The sequence below is a fragment of the Marmota flaviventris genome, chromosome 14, assembly GCF_047511675.1.
Source record: "Marmota flaviventris isolate mMarFla1 chromosome 14, mMarFla1.hap1, whole genome shotgun sequence".
NCBI classification, from domain to species: domain Eukaryota; kingdom Metazoa; phylum Chordata; class Mammalia; order Rodentia; family Sciuridae; genus Marmota; species Marmota flaviventris.
Window position 1 is genome coordinate 78,104,625 of NC_092511.1, and position 18,129 is coordinate 78,122,753.

Consider the following 18,129-nt stretch of genomic DNA (forward strand, 5'->3'; position numbering starts at 1 on the left):
TCAGCATTCATCCAAGAGGCTGTCACTGCCCGGGAACTCTGGCCTCAGTGCCACACTGGACAATAAACTCCTCAGGTTCTTGTGGCACTTGTAATCCAGAGTGGTGGTGTGGATGGTCTTGGGGTCCTTGGGGTAGAGGATGGTGGTGCTGAAGAAGGGTGTGGGCTTGTGGCAGGGCTCAACGTGCACCTTAGTTGTGCCATGTTCAGTTGGGGCTGCCGGTGATTATCTGGCTACAAGAGGCCATGGCCAGGCCCAGTGGCAGCTGACGTCATCAATGAAGTGTCCCTAACAGTTATACTTGATGGAAGAAGTGTCCCTTACTTCCATTGGTAAGGGGTCAAATTCCACTTCTTCACCAAAGAACAGTGGGCACAGCCTTGGTGAGCAGCTGACAGCAAGGTGTTGGGAAAGGTGTTGGGTTCAGGGCCACTGGGGTCATCATGCATCCAGCTCCAGCATTCCAGAGGCTACTCAGTCCCACTCCTGTGCCACCCCCAGCCTCTATCAGCCCCCAGCCACTGGGGCTGGGGTTGGGGGCAGCTCCAAGACTGGGCTGTCCAGGACGCCATCACCCTTCTTCTTTGTGTCCTTCAGGCTCAGCTACCCACCATGACTGTGTGTACGGTGGGCCCGGGAGCACCCAGTGCAGGGGTCACTGATGAGAGAGGGCCGAGGGGAGCCCAGGCCAGCAGGGGCAACTGCCCTCACGGCTGTCTTCCCTACATGGCTGTCCGCATGCTGTCCAGGTGTTTACTTTTATCTCTTCTTCCACTCAATTTAGTCCACTATCATCGATAGTTAATATTTCATTCTACCCTGTTATTAGGGTTTGGATGTGGTGTCCCCTAAGAGCTGTGTGTAAGGCCATGCAGGAACATTCAGAGGTGAAATGGTTAGATTATGAGAGGTACGACCTGATCAGAGATTTAATCCAGTGGTGCAGATTCACTTGGCAGGAACTACAGGCAGGTGGGCTGGGACTGAAAGAAGGAGCTGGCTGGGGGAGGCCTTTGGGGTTTATATTTTTTCCTGGGTGAGAAGATCTCTCTCTCTCTCTCTCTCTCTCCTTCCTGGTGGCCATGTCCTGAGCTGTTTTCCCTTGAGGTCCTTCTACCACAGTGCTCTGCCTCACCTCTGGCCCAGAGCTATGGAGGTGGCCAACTGTGGACCGAACCTCTGAAACAGTGAGCCAAGATAACCCTTTTCCTCTCTAACTTGTACTTGTCAGGTATATTGGTCACAGCAATGCAAAAGTTGGCTAAAATAGAAATCAGTTCCAAAAGTGGGGTCATTGCTGGGACTAACCTGACCATGTGTTTCAGAAGCCTTTGGACCTGGTTTTTTGGGGGGAGAAATTTTGAAACATTTAAAGACGCAAGCTGGAAAGCTTTAGAAAGCTGTGAGTAGAGCTTAGTGGGCAATTCCAGTGAGAGCTCAGAAGACCAGATGCCCATAGGATTGTGGACACTCAAGGCTGTATTCACCAGGTTTCAGAGGAGGACTCATGTTCTGGCAAAGAAGTTGTCTATATTTTGTCCATGCCTCGAGACTTTTTGTGAGGCTAAATTTAAAGGTGATATACCACCTAATCTAGGAGAGAAAATTTCAAGGTAGCACAACATTCAGCAGATTTCATGGTTATTGCTGGAGGCTTTTAGCCAAGATTACTATGAGGGTCAAAAAATCAGAGAAGAATGATTTGAAAGACTTACAAAATTGCAAGAAAACCTGAGACTAAAGAATGTTTGATTATTGAATATTAAACCCAGTAAAGAGATGCAAAGCACTTTGAAGGGACAATAGGAAAGATAGCTTAAGGATATCTCAGAAACTGTGAAGACAACATGCATCTCAAGCTCAAGAGCGTAAAGAAAAAAAATTCCTAATAAGTGGTCAGGGGCTGGGTGTGGTGTCACATGTCTGTAATCCCAGTGGCTCCCGAGGCTCAGGCAGTAGGATTGTGAGTTCAAAGCCAGCTTCAGCAAAAGTGAGGCCTAAGCAACTCAGTGGGATCCTGTCTCTAAACAAAATACAAAATAGGGCTGGGGATGGGGCTCAGTGGTCAAGTGCTCTGAGTTTAATCTCTGGTACCCATCCACCTCTCAAAAAAAGAGGTCTTGGGGGGCACCCTGCTTTCACAGGAGTTACTATAATTTTTTTTTAAAAAAATTTTATACCAATCAGCCACACAGTCACTCAGAGGTTGCTTCATTCATGATCCCAGGAGGCTTGGCTACCAGTCAAGATGGTGGGGACTTTGCTGGTTATGCAGGAATGCAGGATGCTAGGTTAGGGGGTCATTGAGTCTTCCACAGAGATTTCAAAGGAAGGCCTGGGAGGCCAGTATTGCAAAGCTGGAGTCCCTGAAGTCTTCCCCGAGAGGGTGATGTATGAAGAGGTGAAAAGAAAGCCCAAGCCATGGAGGAAACCCCTGGTACTTAAGATGCCAGTAAGTTTGGACGTCTTATGAAGAAAGCTGCAGGAGTCTAGAAAAACAAGGTGAGAGAGAGGTGTGTGGGCTCCAGCCAGCCAGGTCATGGGCGCAGAGCCCTACAAGCCCTTTGGAGCGATATCACCATGCCACGTGCCCAGGGGCCAGACATGGAGCTACAGAACTTGGTTTCCCAGCCCATGGATTTTGGCCTCACTTTGGTACTATTCCTTCTTTTCATGCCCTATTTCTCCCTCGTAAGGAGAAGTGGAGATGTTTACTCTGTGCCATTGTGTACTGAATGTATGTAATTTGTTTTTGACATTTACTGGGGAAAAGAGCTTAGAATTTGCCTTGAAACTCAGAAGAGATTTTGGACTCGGACTTTTGGGTAATACTGGGACTCTTAAGGCTGTGGGGACTCTTGGAAATGGACTAAATGTATTTTTCTTTGTCAGATGAACATAGCTTTGGGGGGCCAGAAGCAGAATATTATGGTTTGAATATATAGCATCCTCCAAAACTCATACATGTGACAATGCAAGAACATTCAGAAACAAAATAATTAGATTGTCAAAGGTGTAACATAATAATTGGATTAATGCACTCGAATAGTTTAACAGAGTGGCAACTCTAGGCAGACTGTAGCTGGAAAAAGTAGATCACCAGGGTTGTGCTTTTGAGGCTTATATTAACAAGACTCTTAACAAAAATCTGAGCAACTTAGTGAGACCCTGTCTTAAAATAAAAAAATAAAAATGGACTGGGGATGTGGCTCAGTGGTTAAGCACCTCTGGGTTTAGTCCTCAGTGCAAAAACAAAACAACCCCCCTGCCCAAAACTTTAATAGTTGTCTTTGGTGACTCCATTTTACAAATGAACAGACAAATATTAGGAAGCTGCTCAGCCTCGATGCCCAGCAACCTAGCATGTCTGCACAGGTGGAGCTTGGCCAGCCTGTCTCCCAGGCCTGGAGGAACCCAAGCGTCCTCTGCTGCAGGGATGCTGAACAGCCTGATGGCAGTTACCTCCCAGGCTTGTGTCCCCGCCCAGCATTCCTCTGCTCCTCTGCCTCTGTGGACAGCAGCCCTCTGCAGCTTTCCTTCCTCGGGACTGTGGTCTGCAGCACCGTGAGCCCGACCTGAGGCTTGGCTGCACTCGCAGGTTATCTCCTGCAGGCAGACTGACCGGCTGCTAGGCCATCTGTTGTCTGGTTCTCAGCTCACATCATTCTGCAGGACGAGGACGCCATGCTTAATGTTTGCTGCTGTGACCTGCACGGCCATTAATTCAGGTCCTAGACAAGGCAATGAGGGATGGAGAAAAGACAAACAGACTTACAAATAGAGAAAAGCTGGAGTCTCTGAAGTCTTCCCTGAGAGGGTAATGTATGAAGAGGTGGGGTTGTCCATCCCCTATGACAGATGGCCACCCACAGCCAGCTCAGCCTGTTCGATATTCAGGTTTTAACATCAAAGGGATTTGTTGTGAGGAAGTTTCTTCAAAGCAAGCAATCAAGGTCATGAGGAAGAGCAGCTCGATTATGATTATCAGCTGGTGAGACAGGGATCACCGCAGCATCTGGGCCATCTTAATCAGCACCTTTGCACTGCAAGTTCCTAGGAGGGACATCACCTCTGCTGCAGGACAGTGCACAGACCACATTTAGTCACTGCTCCAGAGAGCTCGCTCCTTTTGTGTCCCGTCTACTTGACAACCTGTCTGAATCCATTAGCTGGACAACTCCTCAGCCCACCTTGTGGAGTGCGACTGACCAGTGGCTGCTGCTAGGTGCTGCACATGACCCCACAGGCCACCAGACACCTGCTATGGGCACACTTAACAGGATATGTGGAGAGAAGTCTATGTTCACTGCTTCCTCCACTGGGGAAGCCAGGTCCTGTGGCAGGTGACCTGGCTCAAGTAGGACAAAGCAAGATCTGTCTGGCAGGTTATCTGGTAACACAGTAACTTAAAGTGAAGGCCATTCCAGAAAATAAGATGTTTGTTCTAGTGCTCGCTTTGACCCCTTCCAAAGGTCTGCCTCACCTTCACTACAACAGATTCTGAGCAAAGAACCCATAAGTGTCTTGCAGGCATGAAGACAGTGGTTCTGGGGGAACTTCTGGGTCATTCTCTCAGAGAAGCCACCCCAAGACCTCAGAAGCTCTGGAGAAGAACACCTGCTAATGTCTTTGCAAGTTTGGAAATCCAGCTGGTGGTCTTCAGACTGTACTGGAACACTGTCTCCAAGAGGGCCACCTGTTTTCAAGGCAGGAAACCTTCCTCCATGAGGGACACTGGAACTGTGGCAGCCCACTCTGCATTCCCCTGCCACCCTGACCCTGCAACACCTCCTCTGTCCTCAAGGTGACAAGCTGACTCCTTCTGGGAATGAGAGGCAGCAGACCCTGAGAAACCTTCACTTGCGTTTGTGGTGGAAGACATGCTCAGCAGTGGTGGGGTGTGCAGGGAGAGGTGTGCAGGGAGAGAGTGTGCAGGGTGGGGGGGTGAAGTAAGGGGTGTGCAGGGGGTGCAGGGAGGGGGTGTGCAGGGTGGCTGGGGTGCAGTGGAGGTGTGCAGGGAGGAGTCTCGCTCTCTTCCTTGTTTTGTGAGATGGGATCAGCACCGTGAAGCAGCTCCATGCTGATAAGAGGCTGCTCTGGTGACACAGGACCAGGCATGTCAATCTCCAGACCTGGGAAAAAATCCCAGAGCATGCCCAGTCCTCCACCTGAGGTTGGCCCAGCTCAACTGGGAGCCTTGCTCCTGCCCCGTGAGTGCCAGCTAGCTGTCAATGAGCAGGGATATGTCCAGAAGGGCACCTGTCAGCTTCACATGTGGTAGAATCCAGCCCCTGTCCAGGCAGGAGGGGTCTGGAAAACACGCACTCCCGTGCTTCCACCCTGAGGAACTCCCTCTGCCCTCCCAGCTTTAGTGGCAGCAGAGCCTTGTCAGGTGAGGGGTGTCCCTCCTAAGTGGTCTTGAGTCTGAGCAGGGAGCACCCGAGGCCAGGCCCCTCTCATCAAAGCAAAACCTGCCCTTCCGTTCTCATGCCATCTGGGTCAAATCGTGTGCCGAGCATGACTCCAGAAGCTTGAAAGGAAAGCGACCTCATGCTGGGCACCCTTCTGGATATCTGCACCTGCCTTTGGCTCACTCATTATGGTGAAGGTAAGGTCAAGGTCAGGATTCCTCCTTCTATAGTTGTGGCCTCTTGAATCAGGTTCTGGGTTTGAAACTGACTCTTAGGAACTGGGCAAGGACCAGGTTGGGGTATGGGGTGGGCACTTTCCCAGGGTGTGAGCCATGGATGGGATTCAACTCAGCACCTTACATCAGCAAGTGAAAGAGGATTCGGGGGCGTGGTCAAATCTTCTCAGCAAAAGAAACCATCTGTGAGGTGAAGAGAGAGCCTACATCTTGGGAGCAAATCTTTACCCCTCACACATCGGATAGAGCACTAATATCTAGGATATATAAAGAACTCAAAAAAGCTAAGCACCAAAAAAACAAATAATCCAATCAATAAATGAGCCAAGGACCCAAACAGACACTTCTCAGAAGATGATGTACAATCAGTCAACAAACACATGAAAAAATGTTCATCATCACTAGCAATCAGAGAAATGCAAATCAAAACCACTCTAAGATATCATCTCACTCCAGTCAGAATGGCAGCTATTATGAAGACAAACAACAGTAAGTGTTGGTGAGGATGTGGGGGGAAAGGTACACTCATACACTGCTGGTGGGACTGCAAATTGGTGCAGCCAATATGGAAAGCAGTATGGATATTTCTTGGAAAACTGGGAATGGAACCACCATTTGACCCAGCTATCCCTCTCCTCGGTCTATACCCAAAGGACTTTAAAACAGCATACTACAGGGACATGGCCACATCAATGTTTATAGCAGCACAATTCACAATAGCTAAACTGTGGAGCCAAACTAGGTGCCCTTCAGTGGAAGTATGGATAAAAAAATGTTTTATACACACACACACACACACACACACACACTGGAATATTACTCAGCGATAAAAGAGAATAAAATCATGGCATTTACAGGTAAATGAATGGAGTTAGAGAAGATAATGCTAAGTGAAGTTAGCCAATCCCCTAAAAACAAATGCCAAATGTTTTCTTTGATATAAGGAGGCTGATTCATAGTGGGATAGGGAGGGGGAGCACAGAAGAAATAGACGAACTCTAGATAGGGCAGAGGGGTAGGAGGAGAAGGGAGGGGACATGGGGTAATTAATGATGGAGGAATGTGATGATCATTATTATCCAAAGTACATGTATGAGGGAGGACATGAATTGGTGTGAGTACACTATGTATACAACCAGAGATATGAAAAGTTGAGCTCCACGTGTAATAAGAATGGTAATGCATTCCGCTGTCATGTATAAATAAAACAAGAAAGAAAGAAAGCCAGAGTTGCAGCAGAGACCCCCCCAAGATTTATGAGATGCTAGTAAAGTTGATCATCTGCTGAAGAAAGCTGCAAAATTAAGGCAAAAACCAGGCAAGAGAGAGGCCATGTGGCTTCAGCCAGCCAGGTCACAGGCCAGAGCCCTGAAGGCCCCTTAGAGAGAACTACCCAATGCCACGCTCCCAGGGCCAGACACAGAGCTACAGAACTTGGCTTCCCAGCTGGACTTTGGTCTTCCTTTGGTCCTTCTCCTTCTTTAATAAACTTTTCCTCCTCTGAGTTGTTCTTGTCAGGCATTTTGGTCACAGCAATGAAAATCTGACTAAAACACCTATGTTATTTCTCAACCACTTTCCTTCTTGGATAATAGAGCTGTAGAGATCATTAGCAATAACTTTTTTAGTATACATTGAGACATAGTTTGCTCCTAAATTACCACGGTTACTAGTTCTTACTCCCTCTTCTCAATGTGATACTTTGATTATGCTGATCCTGTATTGAAGCTAAGATACATCTCCAGCCCTGGGTTTGTTATAAAAACAAATAACAAATAACTAAAGGCCTTCACATATCCCCTTGTTTGGGGATCAGCACCATGAAGCAGCTCCGTGCTGTTAAGAGGCTGCTCTGGTGACACAGGACTAGGCCTGGCAATCTCCAGACCTGGGAACAAATCCCAGAGCAAGCCAGTCCTCTGCTGAGGTTGGCCCAGCTCACCTGGGAGCCTTGCTCCTGCCCCGTGAGTGCCAGCTGGCTGTCAATGAGCAGACATGTCCGTGACGGCTCCTGGCAGCCTCACTTCAGGTAGTGCCAGCCCCTGTCCAGGCAGGAGGGGTCTGGGGAACACACTCCCATGCCCCCACCCTGAGGAACTCCCTCTGCCCTCCCAGCTTTAGTGGCAGCAGAGCCTAGTCAGGTGAGGGACGTCCCTTCTGAGTGGTCTTGAGCCTGAGTAGGGAACATGCAGGGCCAGGCCCCTCTCCTCTCAGCAATGCCTGCCCTTCTGCCCTCATGCCATCTGGGCTAAGGGGGTGCAGAACATGGCTCAAGAAGCTTGGAAGGGCTGTGGCCTGGTGCTGGGCACCGTTCCTGGCATCTGCAGCTGCCTTTGACTCACTCATTATGGCAAAGGTAAGGGGACAACAATGCCACTTGCTTCAGACAGAAAAGGTCTGAGATGGACAGCACCAGAGCTAACATTTACAGGTCCTTAGTTCAATCAGGAAAGGTAGATGGGCTGGGTGTGGTGGCACGGGCCAGTCATCCCAGTGACTCTGGAGGCTGAAGCAGAAGGATCTCAAGTTTGAGGCCAGCCTCAGAAACTTAGCAAGGCCCAAAGCAACTTAGGGAGACCCTGTCTCCAGGGCTGGGAATGTAGCTCAGTGGTTAAGCTTCCCTGGGTTCAATCCATCCCCAGGACCACACACACACACACAAAGGTAAGTAGTTTAGATGTATTATTTAATCTTACATTTCAATTCACCTGGCGTCATCTTGTTTTTGAACGAATGCAGGTGAGGCCCGCGATGACAAGGATCCAGTCCCAGCTCACGGATTGCTATCCCAGGTGGGCAGGTGCAGCTTTTCCTTCAGAATGAGGGCTTCACAGTTCGGCAGCAAACAAGGATGAAGTTCAGGGAGTGGCCACTTGGGGGCAGTGGAGTCCCACAAAACAAAAAGCATCTCTCAGCATAGCCCAGCTTTGGAAGGCCCTTCAGGTCCGGTTCACCGTCTATTCTATGGATTTCCCAGGCGGCCATGGGAACTAGGTAAAAGCCTCTCTGGGACCAGGGGTCCGGTTCTGAAGTCATCTCTCTCATTCTCTGGCTGTGAGATCTGAGGGAAGTGCGCACCACTCCTGCTCCCTCCATGACCTCTCCTCTCCTCTGTGAAGGGACGCAGCCAGGAGTGGGCCAGGGTCCTAAGTGGCCAAGGCTGTGACAGCACCTAACTGCAGAGCCAGGGGTGGGATGATCCCAGTGAGCGAGGCTGAGGAGCAGCTCGCAGGCCAGGAGGAAAGAGTGGTGGAGATGGCTGGTAGGACCTGGACTTCGAGGGGCGCACCAGCTGGTGGCCAGCAAGGGCCTGCAGGATCTGAACCAGCCAAAGGGCCCTGGGCGGCTTTGGCCACGCCCACGCGAAGCCACGCCCCCTGCCCCTTGCCCCTTGCCCCAGCTGGTTGCGGAGATGCTGGAGATTGAACCCAGGGCTCGCACAAGCTGGGCTAGTGCGCCACCAACACCTCAGCTCAGTCCTTGCCCAGTTCCTAAGAGTCAGTTTCAAACCCAGAACCTGATTGAAGAGACCTCAACAGCAGAAGGAATCCTGACTGTGACCCCAGGGCTGCAGAAGCCCCAGGGTCTTGTGAGCTTGGAGGACTAGACGCAGAGGCTCTGGACTCTTTATTACTCAGCATTCCTCCACTGCGGTGAGCTTGGACAAAGTGCAGGGCCCCCAGCGCACTTGAGCGGGAACACTCAGAACAGGGTGTGTGCCCGCTGCACAGGGGCAGCTTTCCTGATGTTAGAGGAGGCCCCTTACTGCACAACCTAGGGCGCTACTTGATCCCCGCCCAGGCCTGGAGGCAAGGCAGTGGCCAGCTCCCCTCTCCTTGCCTCCTGGTTCTGTGCTTTGAGGTCCTCCTTATCTCGCCCCCAGGAACAGCGGTTTTCTAGGCGCTGACATGATCCCACACTAAGACCACCTGTGTCCCTCCCATCTCTCCCCAGGAAGCTCTGCTCACTCCCTTGGGTAACTGGGCTCTGAGAAAATGAAAATACCCAAATACATTGAGCCTGGGTGGACACCGACTCCTACTGACACTGATAACCTGAGACCAAAGATTCTCATTGTCCCTGCTTCTCTAGAGCATCCAGGAGCCCTGAAGAAAGAGACTGGGCTTGGGCTGGAGCAGGTCTGCTGAGCCTGGTGCCTACTCAGGGCCCTTCCCCAGTTCCCAGATGCACTTCAGAGTAGAGACCCTTGAAAGTGTTTTATTATAGCCATTTGAATCAGTATGTGGTGGTATCTCAAGGTGTTTTCAGTTTGCTTTTCCAAATTGACCAGTGAGGTGGATCCTCTTTCATATGCTTAATTGGCATTTATACATCTTCTTTAAAGCTGAAATGTCTATTTTGTCCATATAGTAAATGGGTCATTCTTGATTCTTGCCTTATGACTGAGTTGATTTTTTTTTCTTTTGCTAGTAGTCATTGTACCCAAGGATGCTCTACCACTGATCTACAGCCCCAGCTCTTTTCATTTTTTATTTTGGGACAGGGTCTCACTAAGTTGCAGAGGCTGGCTTTGAATTTGTGATTCTCCTGTCTCAGCCTCCCCAGTTTCTAGGACTACGGGTGTGTCCACTGTGCCCAGTGTGAATTTTTTAATGTATTTTGGATATGAGTACTTATTACACTGTGTTGCCCAAGCAATTTCTCCGCATCTGCGGCTTTTCACTTTTCTTAATCATATCTTTCATAGAAAAGAGATTTTTAATTTTGATGAAGTTCAATTTTTTATAATCTTTAATTTTTAAAATCATTCTTTTGGTATCCTAAGAATTCTTGCCTAATCCCAGGTCTTGAAAAGATTTTCTTTTATGTTTTCTTCTAAATATCTTATAGTTTGACTTTATACATTTGTAACTATAATCAAATTTGCTTTACCACTAAATTCTATTACATTATTCAAGAATTATGCAATTGTATTTTTAAATTGCATTTAAATTCATTCATCAGCTGGATGTGGTGGCTATGCCTGTAATTCCAGTGGATCAGGAGGCTGAGGCAGAAGGTTGCAAGTTCAAATCCAGCAGCATCAACTTTGGGAGGCCCTAAGCAACTTAGTAAGGCCCTGTATCAAAATGAAAAATAGAAAGTGCTGGGGATGTGGCTCAGTGGTTGAGCACCTCTGGTTTCAATCCCTGATACCAAAAAAAAAAAAAAAATCATGCAATGTACACTTAGCCATTTTGAAGTGAACTATTTTATTTTGTGGTGTTTGGTGCACTCACCTGTGTCCAGATGTTTTTGTCACTCTGTACCAGTCAAACTATGTCCCTCCTTCCCTGAGCCACGCCAGCCAGCAGCTTGGTTCGTGTGTGGATTTACCTTGCCAAATGCTGCACACCCACAGAATCATGCAGGCACACCCTGTGTCCCTCCACCCTGAGTGTGTCCCAGGATCTTACACACTGCAGCCTGCATCCAGATTTTCTTCCTTTTTAGGGCTGAGTGTCCCATTGTACATGGGATGTAGATAATTATAATTGCTTACCAATGCTTTGAACTTCAAGCCTGACTGCTTGAAGAAACTTTCTCACAGAAAACCCCTCTGATGATGAAACCTATATAACAAACATGCTGAGTTACTTCTGGGTCATGTCCTCCATCAAGGGATGCTGCCTCACAGGGTCCCAGCTTTCTCTCTATAAGTATTTGTTGTCTTTCTTAATGACCCATCCTCCCTCACTGATTTTCAAGGGTCAGCTGTGCAGGCTGTGGCAGCAAAATATAAGCAAATAAATAGATAAAACAAACATAAAAGGCCTGCTGCTGAAGCTCAGTGGTAGAAGGCTCGTCTGGCCTGGGTATGGCCCTGGCTGTGCCCCAGCCCCATACACAAGTATCTATCATGGGTGCAAATGCAGGTCACACATGTAAGCCACTGCCTGCCACAGCCTGTCCTACCCACTCAGAACACCCAACCTCACATAGCAGTGTTAAGTGTCTTCTGTTTCTGTGCTGGGGATGGAACCCAGAGCCTGGTGCATGCTAAGTGCACTGGACTACTGAGGGTCTCCCCAGCCCTCAAAGTGCTGAATATCTCATGCAGGGTGCTGAACCCTATCCTGAAAGCAAGCACTCCAGTGGTTGTGTGGGAACACTTTGCAAGGTCACAATCCCAGAAAACAAAAGTCAGGGACCAGCTGCCTGGTGACCTTTTTGAGAGTTTCGGGCTGTTGGGGATTAACCCAGGGGCTCTCAACACTGAGCACATGCTCTGCACACAGCCTGGGTTGAGGTCTTTCTAGGCCGGATGTTTCTGATGGTGCACAGAAGTCACTTCCTGACTTCAACACAGTGTGCCACCTAGAGACCGAGGGCTCCAAAGAGAGCTCTCCACATCAGGACATCCTGCCTCCCACCTTTTATACTAGGGCTTGAGTACAGAGGCATTTAACCACATCCCCATCCTTAAATTTTTTTTTTTTTAATTTAGAGACAGGGTCTTGCTAGGTTGCTTAGAGCCTCAGTAAGCTGCTGAGGCTGGTTTGAAGTCATGGTCTTCCTGCAGCAGCCTCCAGAGCCCCTGGGATCACAGGTGGGTGCACCACACCCAGCTCATGTAAAAACAAACAAAATAAAACAACAACAACAACAACAAAAAACCCAGAAAAAGTCCTCCCTTTAGTTCACCTTTATCCCCTTGTATGTTACTCCAAACAGCAGCAGGAACCTCAGACACCCCTTCCCTCTACCTGCCACTACCCACCCGCCCTCCTCCCTCCAGCCCCTAGCAGCCACTCCCCTGCTCTGGTCTCTACAGTTCTTTGTGTTGGGAGCTCTTTCTGTCAATGACATCGGGCCCTGGCTGTCTTCCTTACTGACTTCTTTCCCTTGGCAAAATGTGTTTGCAGTTCACCCTGCAGCAGTGCTGGATGTCCTTGCCCAATAATTCTCCATTGCAAGGACCTACAATGTCTCGTCTGCCCAGTCTTCTGCTGATGGGGACTTGACCTATGCTACTCTTTGTGGATTCCATGACTTCCAAGGACCAAAACTGGCCTCCCATTTTGGACTTCCACTTGGTCATAGTCCATTTCTGACTGTCCATCCCTAACATGGTGTGTCTCTGTGTGTGTAAGCTATAACCTCATGATGTACTTCTCAGCTCACCTTTTCCTGCATGCTGTGCTGTGAGATTCCTCTAAAATTCATGTTTTGAAATTTAATACCTTATGGTGGGATTGGAAGTGGGACCTCTGGGAAGTAGAGCAACATGAGTGGATTAGTGCCCTAATTCATTAGGAAATTAGGGAGGTGGCACAGACCCCTTCCCTGTGCCCTGTCACCCCTCTGACATGTGGGGATAGTATTCACATTCCCTGGGAGAATGTCCCTCAGAGGCAGAGAACAACCCTCAATAGATCCTGGCCGAGCCAGCACCTTGAACTTGGACGCTGCATCCTCCAGAACTGTGAGAAAAGCTATGCACTGCTGTTTTAAATTACCCAGTCTCCGGTGTTTTCTTCAAGCTGCACAAAAGAATCTAGTCAAGTCATCAGTGATGCTGGGCACAGTGAGCACATCTCTAATCCCAGCAGCTCATACAAACAAGGCAGGAAGATTCCAAGTTGAAGGGCAGCGTCAGCAACTTATCAGGACCCTAAGCAACTAAGCCAGCCCCTGTCTCAAAAAACAAAAAGAGCTGGAAATTTGGCTCAGTGGTTAAGTGCCCCTAGGTTCAAAAACAACAAAAAACAAAAAAGCAAAACAAACAAACCCCCAAAATGCCCAGCGAGAATGCCTCCCTCTTGCCACAGGTTTCCAAGTCACAACCCCTCTGTAAAGGCCACCAACCCTTCCCCTCCCCGAGCCTTGGCCAGACTCTTTCAGGTGACTTTGTGTAGCCACCTGGGCCTTCTGCCTCCTTCTGTTGGCACCTGTGAGGGCAATACGCATTTTAATTGCATATGCTTCTCCAAGTGTGATTTTGTTTTTTCACAATTTTCTTAGCACTGTACTTAATATTAAATTGTGATGAGACAGAAGTCTTGACTCTAGTGACTCCACTTTGTGAAATAGCCATGCCAACTAGAAAGGTTACAACTGGGGTAAGTTGTTTTCCCTTTGTTGTGGAGACCCTCAGGAACATGAGGTGTCTACCTGAACTGTTTTTGGAACTGGGCTTTTCTGATTGGCTAAGCTTCCCTTCACCTGACTGCAATCTCCTGCTTCTGTGACTTGGCTTGCTTGCATTGGCCAAACCCCCTAATGTCCCTTTTGTGGGGATTGCCACTCTGACCATCTTGCTTTTAGAGAGTAGAGTGTCAGCTGGTGGTCAGCAATGAAGGCTTAATTGGAATGGCAATGTGTGTTCTGAGAGTTATTTGAGAGTCGGTATAACATTAACATTAAGGAGCAAACTACATTTAAGGGAGAATAGCTCTGCATTTTAGGAATTATTTGAGAAGGATATGGTATGGATAAATGAAACAAGTCTCATAAGGAAGAAGCCAAGAAACCAGGGTGATCTTAAACATGTATTACTTCATATTAAATGATAACAGTGTTGTTCACATTATTCAGAAGGTTTTCCTTTTTTCCCATTTATTTATTTGGTACCAGGGATTGAACTCAGGGGCACTTGACCATTGAGCCACACCCCTAGCCCCATTTTGTATCTTACTCAGAGACAGGGTCTCACGGAGTTGCTTAGTGCCTTGCTTTTTCTTGAAGTGGCACCCCCTTCTCCACAGAAAAGTCTTAACTGGGCTTCTCCAGAAATCTTCACCATGGCTGATTTAAAGACTGTCAGCAAGAGTCTCTGCAAAAGAGTTCAATATAGATAATCTTTCTATTTTCGTGTTGCCCTGTTTTACTTGGCCACTGGCGGGGAAGATACCAGCACTCCAGGTGCTGGACACCCCCTTACTAGTTTTTCATAAACATGTATCCAGTATAGTAGTTTGTAGAAATGTGCAAACAAGGCCTCTGGCCTTGAGCTGGGCTTCACAGAGATGTCTACATTTTTAAGATAAATTACCAACTGGGCTCCATGGTAACAGCTGGCAGGGGGAGGAAAGAAAGGGGAGAAGAAGCTCTCCCCTTTTCAGGTGTTGTCCTTGAAGAGTTCACTTGCCCAGGACAGTGAAAGAAAAAGCTGCTTTATGTGTACTTCTGCAGACTGTGAACTTCTGAGCCTCTCCCCTTACATGCTGGGTATAAAACTCTGAAACTACCTGAACTTGGGGTTCAGGGGATTGATTGATTACAGCAAAAGCTGTGCCCTCTGAACCAGGCTGCAGCCAAATAAAACTGTTTCCTGCTATCTTTGGTGCCTTGCCTCATCTGTCCCTACAACAATCTGAGGCTGGCTTTGTACTCAAAATCCTCCTGCCTCAGCCTCCCCAAACCGCTGGGATTACAGGCATGCACCACCATGCCCAGTTTTTTTGTTTGTTCTTAATCAAAGTAACATATGCATATAATTTTTAAACTCTGAGGATGGCTAAAAGTGCATAATACAATCACTGATCTGCTTCTTTTCTTTCCTGTTTCCTCCCCTCCTCTACTCCCCAGAGGTAGTCACAAGAGTCATTTTATCTTAATTTACCTGCATCTCTGTGTTCTCAAATGCCCACATTCTGCCCCCTCCTCACAGCAGGTCTTATTGCTGTTCATTCATTAGTCACTGGCGCCCCATGGCAGGAGAGGGTCTGGCAATCTTCCTGCTGCCCCCTCCAGCGCAGTGACCCCGGGGCCTCATCTCTGAGGTGCTCCCCAGCCCTGTTTGGCTCCGAGAGCACCAGCTGGGTTGCAGGGCTGGCCTGACCCAGCTGCCCATGCCCGGGCCTCGGTGGAACCTCTTGAACCCACTGTCCCGCCCACGCCCACCCCTGCAGCGGGCCACCTTCTTGGTGAAATTCCCCCTCCGTCTCCGTGACCGTGCAGGGACACTGCTAGCCTGGGGCAGGTGGGCGTCTGGAAGGACACTTGCCCTGCTTCCCTGCTCTCCTGTCTTCCTTGGGGTCTCTGCCACGACACCCCGGGTCCAGAGCCGCACCAGCGCCCCTCCAGCTTTTCTGCAGCAGGAAGCCTCCTGCCCTGGCTCCCCATGACGTCACCGGCAGCTCCTGGGCCTGCCTTCCCAGTGGCTGGTCTCTGGCGGTAGCCCCGGTAGCTGGGAAAGGACAAGAACTCTTGTTTGCTGATTTCTTAGTCTTACTGTTCAAGTCCAAGTCCATATCCTGTTCCCTGTGGCTTCATGATGGCCCTGAGAGGTGAGGGACAAGCTCCTGATTGAACAGCAGGGTCCCTGGCTAGTGCAGCTCGCTGTGGGCGCCTGCCAAGCATAGCTGGGCGGGTCAGGCCCCCAGTGCATGGGCGGGGTCCTCACTCAGAAGTCGGCCAGCCATCTCCATTGCCCCCGCCCTTTCCCATTGCTGTCACTTTTCATTATTAAATATCACCCTAATCCAGCCTGGTAAGCACAGCACCTCATCTCTCTGCTCATATAAATTACAACTCCCCCGAGGATTTCTTCTGCTCCGCCACCCGGAATTTGGCCATCCTCTCTCCTGATTAAAATTACTGTTAAAGTGGTCTATGCTGCGGCTCTGCGGCCTCAGGGCACACAGTGGAGCCACTTGATGATCCTCAAATGAGCTGATGCGCAGGCTATGGAGGATATTTTCAGCAGCCGAGCGGCTACTTCCACTGAGACCCACCTCTGGGCCTCCCAGGAATTAATCAGGGATGGTCTTCCTTTATTCAGACTCCAAGTCACCTCACCCTTATGGGCTGCAGTTGTCTGCTCTGCACAGCAGAGATAAAACCTACTCACCTTCCCAGTCCCATACTGTGCTTGCTAGTTCCTGGGGAGTCCTGCCAGCCTCCCACAGAGGGATTACAGGTGACAGTGCCATGTCACAGACTTCCCCATGCAGAGAGGGTTAAGTTTGCTAATGGCCTCACTAAGTTGCTGAGGTTGGCTTTGAACCCATGACCCTCCCCTCTGCATGGGGAGGTCTGTGACATGGCACTGTCACCTGTAATCCCTCTGTGGGAGGCCTGGGAGGCTGGCATACATATGTGACTCTCTAACTAAAAACTTTTCAAAAAGTGATTTGCCTGCAGTCTTGCCCAGTTTAAGTAAGACACATCACGTTCCTCAGCTGCAACATGTTATCTCTGGAAGAAACGCAGGACCACAAGGCTCCTATCTGCCATAAGAACACAAGTGACCTGGGGATGGGAGTGACACTTTCACAGACCAGATTCCAGAACCTGAGGAGACAGGTTAATTCCCCCTAACTATAAGATCTATAAGAACAAGTTCCAGTTAGAACCAATCAGTGTGGGCCAAAATGACCTGGGATCACTTTGGGTCTTTAGTGCAACTATAAGAAAAAAAAAAAAAAATTCCATTGGAACTTGAAAGTGTGATGCAATCCCGATGTCAGTCAGAAATCAAGAGGTGGAGCTGGGTAGGACTCTATCACCTGAGTGCGAGGTAGATGAACTTGAAGAGATAAGTCTATGAAGTAGACATACTATGCTGTGTCCCCCCAAACATGCTTCCTTTAGAGATACCCAAGACACTCTGACACTGCTGTCTAAACTCATTAGGATGCTACATTCCTGCACAGTGGGCCTGTTATGTTATAGCAAGTCTCTCATGGCCAAGGAATGCACCTCCACAGACTTCTTACCATCAATAAGAACACTTTACCTTGAAAGGGGACTTTGCCACCTAGGTAATGACCAAAGAGTTGAAGATAAGTTAACAAGATAATTAAAAGAAAAGCCCACTGACCACAAAATCTGTCAAAACAATTAGTTGTAATTAGAACTGGTCTGCTCGGGCCAACATGACCAAGCATTGCATCAGATCTTTAGCAGATCATTTTAATTTTTTCATAAGTTTTTGTTACAGTAAAATCTGACTCCCCAGATGGATTTTGCCTGAGTACCTCTGGACAAGACCATGTGCAGAAGGAACTTGCAACCCTCATGTAATCCTACTGTAAGCTAAGACTTAGGCGGGACTGTGGGAATCCCCATGAGAACTCAGGAAGCCTGGGGGGCCAAGGCGGGTGAGAGTGATGTCTCCCTTCCCCTCCCCGCCTCCTGATACTGACTGGCTTTCTAATGAATTTTGCCACACTTCACCTACATTTTACAACTCATCTGAAATACTCTTCTTCAAGATTACAACAGCCTGCCACAACACAACCCCAAACCCCAGGACCACAACCAGCAACAATGCCAGCCCTGTTTTTAAATTTTGAGGTAGTGTCTTGCTAAGATGTTGAGACTGGCCTCAAGGGTTTCTTCTTAGTCAGCCTCCTACATACTTGGGCTTAGAGGCATGTGCCACCAAACCTGGTCCCTTGTCTTTTTAAAAATTTAATCCAAGTTGCTGGTTATCGACCCCCAGAATATAAAAAACACATAATTCCAGTGTAAAACATGAATCTTGCTAAATGAGGTAACATAATGGGATACTTGAGAAAGGGAGGGACGAAGAA

At 48.6% G+C, this 18,129-nt stretch overlaps 1 pseudogene; it reads right to left on the minus strand.

The window, feature by feature from the left end:
- Positions 1 to 18,129, minus strand: part of LOC114103260 (refilin-B pseudogene) — a 22,259-nt pseudogene continuing 4,130 nt past the window's right edge.